A 12,993-nucleotide genomic window follows, 5' to 3' on the forward strand; every position below is an offset into this window, starting at 1 on the left:
GTCATAGAAAAACAGATAGCTCCTACAACCATTAAACATGACACTTAAAATATTGGTTTCGTTGAAGCACCCACAAGTGCTCAACTAGATCAAGTCTTGCAATTGTCAATGAACACCTTTGTCAGGAAGTTCCACACAATTGATAAGAAATTGAGCGACCTCCCTGTTGGGCGACCTATGGCTCAACAAAAGGGCCATGATAATCCCAATGCTTATCAAATATTTGATTCATGTCATGCTCACTCTTTATGATCATGTATGGCAGAAGCATTCACGACGTCACACATCTCACATAGGGATCATTGTTTAGCAGAATATCGTTGGGAGGGAGCACCGTGAGGCAGCCACAAGAAAAGTGATGATCATCCAATGGTCATCCATCTCGAAATTGCCATATTATTCCATCTTTTAATGGAAGATGAACTAATTGTCACTATCCATAGTATACAAATGTAACAACTAAGCAGTGAAAATATTAAAACATTCTATCATTTTTCGCAAATACAAGAACATACCTATTTGGTCAAACGAAAAACACCTTGCATGCGGATAATGGTGTTCCGGTGATAGCGCCAGACAATCTTGGTGGTGGTTGGTGTAGAAGCGGTTGGGAAACCCCAAGAGGAAGGTGTGATGAGCACAGCAGCAAGTTTTCCCTCAGTAAGAAACCAAGGTTTAATCGACCAATAGGAGAAAGGCGTGACTTCTGAAGGTGTTGCTAGCTGACTATTGGCAGGGCGCACTACGACGTCAGCAACAACGTGGAACCTACACACAACATAACCAAAGTACTTTGCCCCAATTTACAGTGAGGTTGTCAATCTCACCGGTTTGCTGAACACAAAGGATTAGACGTATCAAGTGGAAAGAGATGTTTGCAGTAATTAAAGAGAACAGAGCTTTGCAGCAAGTAAAAGAGCAGGATTGCAGTGGTTGAATTTACCAGTGTAAAGGAAAGGACCGGTGTCCACAGTTCACTAGAGGTGTCTCTCCATAAAGATAAATAGCATGTTGGGTGAACAAATTACAGCTGGGCAATTGACATAATATCGACCATACATGACAAGATGATTACTATGAGATTCGTTTGGGCATTACAACATAATACATAGACTGTAATCCAACTGCGTCTATGACTAATAATTCACCTTCCGGTTATCGTCCGAACCCCTTTCAGTATTAAGTTGCAAGCAATAGATTATTGTATTAAGCAATGTGTGTAAAGTAAACAATAGAATTACCCTTGGATAAAACATTGTTGTTTTCTCCCTAGTAGCAACAACACATCTACAATCTTAGAAGTTATTGTCACTCTTCCAGAAAACTAGAGGCATGAACCTACTATCGAGCATAAATACCCCCTCTTGGAGTCACAAGCATCTACTTGGTCAAAGTATCAACTAGCAACGGAGAGCATGCAAGATCACAAATAACATATGACATGAATATATAATCGACCTCAACATAGTATACAATATACATCAAATCCTAGCAAACACAACATGTAGGATTACATAAGGATGATCTTGATCATGTAGGGCGGCTCACAAGATCTATACATGAGGCACAAATTGGAGAAGACAACCATCTAGCTACTGCTATGGAACCATAGTCCAGGGATGAACTGCTCATGCATCACTTCGGAGGCGGGCATGGCGATGTAGATGCCTCCGGCGATGATCTCCCCCTCCGGCAGGGTGTCGGGAAGAGCTTCAGAACCCCTCGGGATGGGTTATGTGATGGCGGTCGCGACGGAACTTTTCATGGATGGAGGCTCGGGTATTTAGGGTTTTCTCGAGATCGTGAATAAATAGGCGGAGGGGCGATGTCGGTAGAAGCCAGGGTGGCCCACACCACCCCTAGGCGCGGGCCAGGGCTAGGCCACGCCTAGGGATGGCGTGGCCGCCCTGCTGCCTCTCTTCGAGCCCCCTCTGGACTCTATCTTCGTTATAGTAAAATATTAACTTCGGCTTTTGTTTCGTCCAGTTCCGAGAATAAATCCTGTACAACTTTCTGAAATATAAAAACAGCAGAAAATAGGGAACTGGCGTTGTGGCATCTTGTTAATAGGTTAGTGCCGGAAAATGTATAAAAGTGCAACGAAGTATGAGCAAAACATATATAAATTGGTGTAAAACTATCATGGAGCATTAAAAAATATAGATACGTTTGAGACGTATCAGCGGGGCATGAGGAAGGTGGTCTAGGTTGTCGGTTGACAAGCTACAGACGGAGGGACAGATGAGTGTTAATGGTCGAAGGGAGTTTCTGTCGGTGAGAGGAGCGAAGCTACAATCAAACGGTCCATGTGGTAGCAGCGGTGCACTACGAGATGCCAATCACCAGATCCATAACGTGAGCCACGACAGGTGTATTAGTGGGTATCAAACAACGGCAATGGAGTCTATGGGTCGGCTTGCATGGTTGCTGGGGACACCCGGTGATGCATGAATAGTGTCAAAATGGGGCAACAGTGGCATCAATTCGATTGGGAGGGAGTGGATGGACACATAAAGGGAGGAGCTGAGAGGCGGGGGTAGGGTGTATGGCTAGGTCGTTGGCATGTGGTGCCCGCCTATTTATCCTACGTAGAACGTGTATGGCACCCCTTATGAGGCCCCAAAGGTTGGTCCTGACAAGGGGCGTCAGATACTTTGTGGAACCGCTCAGACCAGTGGGGGCTTTTTCGTGTTCGGCCCCCCATTGGTCCTATGGTGGGACTATGAAGGCGCCAATATGGTCTTAGAGGCTACTCATTATTTTTGCCTCTTTGAAGAAACAATGCATCCGTATGAGGCACAATTTTTATATTCTTTTGAATTTTGTACTATCATTGATGATTAAACTACACATTATGTTGACCGGAGGCTCAATGATGTTAAGCGAAATTAGAAGTACAACACTTCTTCAGGCTGCCTAACCCGTACGTAGTCCCGTAGGACCTTATGCTCATAGTGATGTGGTGCTTGTATGAGTCAGTTGTTACATATATCTAGAGGTCAAAGATGAGATGATCAAGTTACCTTTTTGTGAAAAAATCTGGTGGAAAAAACACACACGCTTGTCGTGCTGAAACTGAAGATGAGAATAATGAAAAAGATGTGGAAATGTCTCAACCACATGAAGAACCACCTGAAGATATTGTTGATAAAGAGCGTGAGCCTACAATAAATGAAGATCATCAATCATCTAAGGATAAAAATAAGAAGAAGAAGGCTCCACCTCAACCAAAAGATAAAGAAAGAGATCCATGGGTTCATAGAACTATACCATATCCTCAAGAGGTAACTAAAACTCTAGACAATGAAATATTTGAAAAGTTAATTGAATCGAGAAAGAGTTTATATTTGCAAATTCCTCTTGTTGATGCTATTAAAATACCTCCATATTCAAAATGTATGAAAGACATTGTTAACAATAAGAGGAAAATACGAAATGAAGCTATTACTACTGAAAGAGAAAAATCTATACATCATGTTTTGTGTGTTTGATAACAACACTAGAATGAATTTCACCGTGTGCATGGTTTGCTTTGGATAGATTTGCAGGTGCACAGTGCCCTCGCTGAACGCATCAGGATCGGAAGACTCAAGCGTAGCTTATAGGTTTTCTGGTTTTGTGTGTGTGTCGCGAGGTAACGTGGTTGGAGAGGAAAAGAGGAAAAACCAGTTTCAGCTTGACCGGTACTACCGGTACCAAGAGCGGTAGTACCGCTATCACTATTGGTACCGGTCACCAGTACCGCAACAGGCTTTGCACGAGGGAAGGGCTCACAGTATGCATTACGGTACCTTGAAGGTACCTCGACCAGTAGTACCACTCCCAAGCGGTACTTCCGACCAGGTACCGCTTTGGTACTGTAACTGCAAGCTACGGCACTACCGCCTTGGTACCGCCATGGTACCGGGAGGGAGTCCGGGACTCGCAGAAACCCTGCTGGTACCGTGACGGTACAGGCACCGGTAGTACCTCTTTGAGTCCCACGTGGCGGAACTGTAGGCTCTTCTCGAACCCAGAGCGGTAGTATCGCTTACCAAAGCGGTAATACCGGTCATGCGGAAACTGGACATAACAGTTGGATTCGGGGGGCCTATAAAAGGGGCCCTTCTTCCCCAACTCATTTCAACTCTTCTCTATCTATCTCCTTCATTGTTACTGAGCTCAAAACCTTGAGGATCTTCCTCCCCATCCAACCAATCTTGTCCAAACTTTGAGGATTGGTGAAGGAGACCCCGATCTATAGTTCTACCAAGAGAGATTTCACCAATACCATCTAGTTCTTAGTGGATCTTGGAATAAGGGTTCCTATTATGGGATCTCTGGAGATGAGCTCCTATGGAGGCTAGCTTGGAGTTGTGCTAGCCTCATAGGGTGTTGGGAGCCTCCGGAGTTGTGGAGCTCGCCCCAACCTTGTGAAGGAACCGCCGCCTTGACCGGCTAGTTAGTGGAGAAGGGGAAGCTCCTTCGCGAGGCTTTCTTGAGGAACAAGGTGAGGCCTGTGTGGCCGTTGAGCCTTCGTGGTTCCCACCTCCTCAATGCAGACGTACTCCCTCTTGTGGGAGGAACTGCGGGAAACAAATCGCGTCTCCTCTCCGCTACCCCGGTTGTCCCGCTCCCTCTCTCTTACTATCTTGTCGGTTCCTTTACTTGTTGCATCGCATAGGCTCATACTAGGTTCACCCTCATCGCTAAACTTACCACCTTTACTTCCGCATCGCATATAAAATTGAAAACGCTATAAAATTTGTGTTGAGACCACCCCCCTCTTGTTCGCTAACGATCCATTCAACTGCTATGCTTGCTGATTATTCTTTTAAGGGAAAGTTTCCAAAGAAACCGTGGAGATCCGGGTATTCCTCCTATTCCTTGCACTATTAAGAATACCTATGTGAAATATGATTTGTGTGATTTAGGAGCAGGAGTAAGTGTCATGCCGTTCTCTCTTTATAAGAAGCTTAACTTGAAAAAATTAGTTCCGACTGAGGTTTCACTCCAAAATGGATTATAAATCCACTGCTATTCCTATTGGCATATGTGAAGATGTTCCTATTATGATTGCTAATGTGCAAATCCCTACGAACTTGTGATATTAGAAATGCCTGAAGATGATAATTTATCTATTATTCTTGGTAGAACTTTTCTAAATACTGCAGGGGCTGTTATAAATTGCACTGAAAGTAAGGCCACCTTTCATGTAAAAGGAAAGGATCATACTATACATTTCCCGAAGAAGAATTCTATTGAGCTACCAAAGAAAAGTGTCAATGTTATTGAGCCAAGGTTTCTAAAAATTGGAAGATTTGAAATACCAATTCCTCCTCCAAAACCAAAGTACAAAATATTAATGGTTGTAACAATTCCAATCCATTATGAGGTACCCTGAAATTCACTTTATTATTATTTTTGAATCATTGTTTCTATCTTTGTCATAGTAATAATGAGACTTGATCAACCTCATTCTTAACATGATAATGATAAGATTATGATTCCTAGTACTTCATTTTTGCATTAGTATTAAAGTTTCTTTCAAGTTTCCCATCTAGCATTTTATCCCTTTAATTAATTTATGCCAGCTTTTAACAATTTTTTAGTTCTAAAATATTTTACACAGAAAATGTTCTTAAAAAATACCAAAAAATACACAGGTCATTTTTATGCACAGAGGATCCACTGGGCAAAAGGACGAGGCAAAACAACAAACAGGGGATGAAAGAGCAGGGGTGGCGTGCCCTACTTCTTTGGGCGCGCCACATGTCCTCTTTGGCCCTATAGAGGGAGTTAGGTGAGGGGAAAAGGCCCAGGTCCTTTCCCTCGACTCAAAACCCGACCAAGTATTTTTCGAAATTTTTTCCTCTGCCCCGTTGCTGCTTCATCTTCAATCTATCAATTTGGGCAACCATTTGCAAATTCCTTTGGAGGAATTACTCATCGGTATGTGACTCCTCCACCCAACCAATTTGTTTTTGATATGATGCTTTATATTTTAGAGAGGATGCTGACCTTGGGGTCATATATTATGATTGAGAAATTCCAAGATTTGCAAGTTTTAGGGTGAAATAATTGGTAGTTTAGCATTGTAGAGGTTCTAGGAGTATTTTTGGGTTGGTATAACTTGCTACATCTATTTTGTTGTTGTTTTTGGTTAAAGTGTTGTAGGGTGACATTCTCATGGAAAAGGGCAAAGGGTTATTTAGTAGCCTTAGGTCAAGAAGGAATCTCAAGATATGGACGATGACTAATAATTTGAGGATGATACGCTTTATGAAGTTGAAGCCCTTGATGTGCATTCCACTAGGTGGCAAGACCCAAAGATGCTCAAGGCAATGCATATAGAGGAAGATTTTGCTTTCTTCCTAGAGCATACATGGCTGGAAGGATTTGCAAGCCATCCATACAAGACGTATGTCGAAATAACCCGCGAGTTCCTCGCTACATTCAGGTTTGCACATACCAAGGAAAGGGAAAGTAAGAGAGGTAAGACCATCCTTGCCAAATTTGATGTTAAATTTGTCATGCAACCAAGTAGATATGTTATGTCCCTTGATGAATTTTGCAAAGCCATTAATTTCCAAATGTTAGGAGTTGGAGAAAGTACTTGTGCCGCTGCAGGCTGAGTGGTACGTGGCTGTGCCACGTCAGCATGATTGGCACGAGTTAGCACTGCCTCATCATGAGTGGCATGCACCGCCTACACCGGATTCCTGGGGGTTTGCACCTGCCGCGTCCGACTATCAGCCTGGGGAAGGATCTTCTTCCCAATGGGGGAATGGAGGTGCTTCTTCATAGTGTGATCAGCTAGGACTCTTCTACGATGATGGATCGCAAGGTTGGGGCCCCGGCTCCGACTATCCCGGCTACTAGCTTCACCCCAAGCTTTGGGGAGTATGTGTTCTTCCGCCCTTTCTCCATTGTATATTGCCATGTTAGTTTTCTATGCATGCATTCTAGTTCTTTTTATTTTTGCGATTTGAAAAACCCAAAAAGATTTCTATTTTTGTTTCTGCATTTAGTTTTGTTTTACAAAAACCCAAAAAACCAAAAAGATTTTCGTTTTGCTTCCAAAAAGAGAAAAAAGGAGTTGCAGATTTCTGCATGCTAGTCTTCACCATTTTATTTTTAATTCCTAGCCTGTAACTCCGATTGGGTTAAAATTTCCGTAGCATTTACAACTTTTCATCCCCTACTTGTTGTGGGTATACTTTATGGGTATATCAACGACATGGCCTAGATCCGGCAAGTTCGGGTGGCCCACAGATGGTGATGTGGCATGCGGCCCATCGGGCGGCCCAGTTGCTGTAGATCCTGAAGGATGAAGTCCAGCCCGGGAACGGGGAGCCGGATCCCAACCGACCTACGAAGGAGTCTATATCCGTGAAGGCCCATGAAGTATCCGGATCTAGTATGACCTGATTGGAAGGCGGATCCTTGACGTACACGACAAGATATTGTACCGTAGTTTGGCAACTTGTATTCTGGCTAGGACTCTCCATGTAAACCCTAGATCCGTGCGCCTTTATAAGCCGGATCCCGGGGGCCCTAGGGGCACAACCACAACTCACTGCAACAATGCGAAAGCGCCCAGATAATTTCAGACAAGCAGCAGTAGGCCTTGCCATCGTGCAGGTGTTCCGAAGCTGGGTAAATCGCGTACCACCGTCCCGAGTGCACTCCGCCCTATGGCCCCTACTTCTTCTCCCCCTCGTGAGGATCCCTCCTCCGAGGTACCGTCGAATAGGCAAAGACAATTGGCGCCCACCGTGGGGCCAGCAATGTCTGGAGGCCGAAACCGGGAGGGTTCCGCCATGGGAAGCTACGACGAATCCATCGCTGTGGGGCGTGTCCTCTACGCTGGGAACTTTTGAAAGAACATCTCTTGCATTATGTTTTGTGTGTTTGATGTCAATATATGTGATACACTAATGTTTGATTAAGTGGTACAGGGATTACACAGTTTCATATTTGTGTGTGTTGGATTTGGTCGGTCTGTCAAAAGTTAACAGGAAAAATGTGGCCAGGCCGGATAATCCGGGCCGGATATTGTTGAAATATCCGGCCCCCTGATTTTGGCTAAGTCTCTCGAGGGATTGTTGCGCAGTATGGGGGCCGGACATTTGCCCGGATAATGTCCCGTATTGTACCAGGGCCGGATTATCCGGGCCGGATATTTTGGAAATATCCGGCCCCCTCGTTTTTGGCTAAGGACTGGAAGAAATGTGAATCAGTACATGGGCCGGACATTTGGCCGGACAATGTCACACTTTTGTCCCGATGGCCGGATTATCCGGGGGGGGGGGGCGGATTATCCGGCCCTTACTTAGGCCGGATTATCCGGCCCCCCGGAAGCAGCAACGGCTCAATTTTGAGAGGGGGTATAAATACCCCCCTTCTTCTACCTTGGTTGCTTGCTCAATCATTACACAAGAAATCTGCCAAGCCACCTCCATTAGAGCCACCTCAAGAAAGACAAGATTTGCAAGATCTCCTTCCTCCCCCAACCAAAGCTCTTGATCTTTGGAGATTCGAAGGAGAAGACACCGATCTACATCCTCACCGAAGCGTTCTTCATTTCCCCTCTCTTGTTTGAGGGATCTCATGCTAGTGTTCCTATTTGGTTCCCTAGTTGATTTGTTGTTGATGTGTTGTTGTTGATTGTTGTATTGTTACGGATTTGGGAGCCTCCAATTTGGTTGTGGATGTGTGCCCCAAGAACTTTGTAAAGGCCCGGTTTCCGCCTCGAGGAAATCCCTTAGTGGAAGTGGGCTAGGCCTTCGTGGCGTTGCTCACGGGAGATCTCGAGTGAAGCCTTCGTGGCCGTTGGTTTGGCTTGCGTAGCAACCACACTCCTCCAAACGTAGACGTACCTTCTTGCAAAGGAAGGGAACTACGGGAATCATCTCCGTGTCATCGCGTGCTCCACTCTCGGTTACCTCTATCCCACTCTATCTACTATTGCGTAGCTATACCTTGCTTAGTTGATATCCTTGTCATATAGGTAAATTCACTTAGTTGCATATCTAGAGAATTTACCTTTCGTGTCAAGCCTAAATTGAAAAAGAACTAAAAATTGGTTAGCACCTATTCACCCCCCCCCCTCTAGGTGCGGCATACGATCCTTTTCAATTGGTATCAGAGCCTCGGCTCTTATTTCGGGCTTAACCGCCTAAGAGTATGCCGGACGAGGAGCCCTCGGTAGGGGCCGCCAAGTCGGTCTCCGTGGAAGACTTCAATTCATTGAAGTCCTCCATGGAAGCCCAAATGGAAAGCATGAAAAAGATGATTGCCGAGCTTTTGGCTCCGGCCCTTCCCAAGGCTCCTAGTGTAGAGGTAAAAGACACGGGTGCGTTAGATGATGGAGAGGCTTCGGACTTACCCTCATCTACCAAACCCGTGGATGGTGATAACTTAAACACTCTCAAATCTACCAGTGCATCTCCTAGGGGAACTAGTGGAGGTGAAAGCTACAATCGAGTAGCTCCACCTTTCCTATCTCCCGATATACCGGTTCCCCATCCCCATTTAAACATTCGGGGAGACCCACCTAAGTTTTCCGTTGATTATTTCGATGCTTGGCAATTTGAGTTCCGCTCTCATGTTTGTAGTGCCTCCAATGAACTATGGAGAATCATCTTGGAGGGCTTCAAGCCATACAACCCCGACAAGTTGACTAGAAGAGAAGCAATTGATAGTCAACTCAACAACACCGCCCTTCACATGATTCAAACTAGTGTGGGGACACCGGAATTGCATCGTGTCCGGAACTACACCACCGCCAAGGAAGCTTGGGACGGCTTGGCCGCTAGTTGCATTGGAAGTGAGAGCACAAGGAGGAACAAGTATAATGCTCTTAAGAATAAAGCCGAAGGTTTCATGAGGCTTCCGGATGAAGATCATGAACTCATGTATGGAAGACTTGTCACGGTTGCCGATGCCTTCCGGCTTATTGGTGCCACCCACATCAATGACTCTTGGATCAAGGAGAAGTACATTGAATGCATGATGCCATTTGCACCCATTGATGTCAAGAGTCTTGTGGGAAGGGAATGCTATTCCTCTCTCACCTCTCAACAAGTCGTGCACGAGATGCAAGCTCTCAAGGTGCTTGAGGAAACCTCTCATGATTCTCGCAATCGTGCTCTTGGGATGGCAAAAGGTGCCAACCTTGCCTTGGTGGTCAACTCCGGTGAAGAAGTGATTCCTCAAGAATCTTATAGGGCATCGTGGAGTATGTCCTATCCGGAAGATTTGCAATGCCACTATCATGATCACATGGCCTTCCATGCAAAATCCTTTTGGGTTGATCCCTCCAAGGCCAAGGAAGACAACATCAAGAGGAACAACAAAAGTGGTTTCACTAGCTTTGGTCCAAAGACAAGATCTTGCTACAATTGTGATGACAAGCGGCACTTCATTGCCGAATGCCCCTATGAAAATAGAGAGCTTCATAATGGGAGGCTCATTCCCAAGGACAAGAGCAAGGACACAAAGGGAAAGTATTCAAAAGCCCCCAACAAGAAGTTCTACAACAACAAGACCAAGAAGGGCAAGAGGCCCTCAAGAGTTGTGCTAGTAACAAGGGAAGAATATTCATCCGATGAAGTTGAAAGTTCTAGTGGTGATGAAGATGAAGAAATCTCAAAGGAATTGGCCGCCATCGTCACCACCAACATACCCTCTTCATCTCTCTTTGAATCTCCCAATGAGAACCCTCCTATCAAGAATGCACATTGCTTCATGGCAAGGTCCTCCTTGGACACTTCTATCGTGCTAACAACTCAAGAAGAGTATACCTCCGGAGATGATGATGTTGATGATGAAGAAGATGCATCCTCCAATGGATTGGTCGCTCTTGCCTCCCTCTCCACTAACTCTTCATCACCAAGTGAATCCCCCAATGAGGTCATCCTTGTGGAGGAAGAAAGTTGCCTCATGGCTAAATCCTCCGAGGTATCATCTCCTAACCCCTCTATTCCTAACATATCTAGTGAACTAGGGGTTGATGATGCTAGTCTAAAAGTGAAACAAGAAATGCTAGATTTTGATGATTTCATTCTCAACCTACAAGGTAACTGTTATCACCAGAATTTGACCGAGTCAGAGGTGGCCCGCGATCAAGATGGACGTGAAGAAATATATATATATATATATATATAGAAGAAATACGTGAATCGGCCTTTTACCAAGTTGGGCTTAATTGCCCATGTATCTGTAACATATTAGATCGCATCTTAGTTTAGAAGTTAGAGTTTATCTCGTGCACGGTTTAGTGCACGCCCACATTAGAAAGTCCGCTGGACTATAAATATGTACCTAGGGTTTATGGAATAAACAACAACCAACGTTCAACCACAAACAAATCTCGGCGCATCGCCAACTCCTTCGTCTCGAGGGTTTCTACCGGTAGCGTCATGCTCGCCTAGATCGCATCTTGCGATCTAGGCAGCACAAGCCCGCCTACGTTGTTCACGCGTTGCTCGTATCGAAGCCTTTTTGATGGCGAGCAACGTAGTTATCTTAGACATGTTAGGGTTAGCATTGTTCTTCATATTACATGCTTTCGTAGTGCAACCCTTGCATGTCTAGCCGCCCCTACGCCTATCTTAGGCGTAGGGGCGGCACCCCGCTTGATCATAGTCTAGTAGATCTGATCCGTTACGATTGCTCCTTGTTCTACAAGGATTAGTTTAATATCTCGCAATAGTTAGGCCTTACAAAGGGGGGAGGATCCAGCGGCACGTAGGGTGTCGTTCGTTGGCCCTAAGCGAGGATGTTCCGAGGATCAACCTCGTGTTGGTTTTTAGGCCTTGTTTAGGATCGGCTTACGATCACCGTGCGTGGCCGCGAGGCCCAACCTGGAGTAGGATGATCCGATTATGCGGTGAAAACCCCACATCGTCGTAGATCTCATTAGCTTTACCTTGATCAAGCAGGACCACCATATATTCGGACACCTCGTCCGAATCATGGGTGGATCGGCTCTTTGAGCCGATTCACGGGATAACCCGAGAGCCGATCGAGGCTCGTATTTAACGTTTACGTGTGTGCCCTGCAGGAAACTAAGCGAGGCATCATCCACACCTTCCGACCAGGTATAGGTCGGGTGGCACGCCCTTGTGATAAACATCGGTGCGTGCGACCGGGGAGGCTTTGCGGGCCGTCGCTCAGAGGGACTAGGGCCAGCCGCAGCCCTAGTTGTTCCCGGCTCTACGGTGTTGCCTGTCTATACCCGCCAGTGGGTTTCTGACGTCAACACATTCTGGCACGCCCGGTGGGACCACCCTCGACATCGACAACATCGCCATCTACATCCAAGATGGCGGAAGACACTCCGGTCACATACGCGGATCTGCCTGATGAGCTCAAGAAGAAGCATGACGAGGTCAAGGCAACCCTCGAAGCCGAACTCATCGGCTCCTTCCACCGAACCCGCTCCCATGGCGTCAGGTGGAAGGGTTTCACGCCTGAAGGCGCGCTCGATGGAGTGGACCTGTCCGCCCCGTCGGAAGAACGCACCCGGTCGGCTGCGGCGAGGAGATCAACTACATGGTGGCTCATTCGCCGCACCGCCACTGCGAGAGCTCGGTGAACACCTTGGAGCGTGTCGCTCGCGCGTCGTCCAGGAGATCATGAGTCACCGGTACTCCCCGTCGGGGCCGGCTCCGGGGACTTTCAAAGGAGAGATGCCGCTCCGGCCCCGGCCGTTCGCATGGGTAGCACCGGAACCGCCGAACTCATCGGCATACGTCGTCTACAAGATTGGTGGTGATCCTAGTGACTACCAATTCCTGCCCGAGCCACCTAAGGAGGTCCCGCACGGATACGCGTGCGCATACGTGCCGGACGGCAACGCACAGGCACTCTCGAACCAGGCTGCAATAACGGCGGCCTCCGGAACGGCGGGAGGAACGTCGGGAGCCGATCCCGAGAAGCGGTCGTGGCTGGCCAAGTACGCCGCCCCGACAAACCTCCAAAGCCCGGCTCCTGCGGTTGGCTTAG

This window comes from Lolium rigidum, chromosome 6 (genome assembly GCF_022539505.1).
Source record: "Lolium rigidum isolate FL_2022 chromosome 6, APGP_CSIRO_Lrig_0.1, whole genome shotgun sequence".
In the NCBI taxonomy this organism is placed as follows: Eukaryota; Viridiplantae; Streptophyta; class Magnoliopsida; order Poales; family Poaceae; genus Lolium; species Lolium rigidum.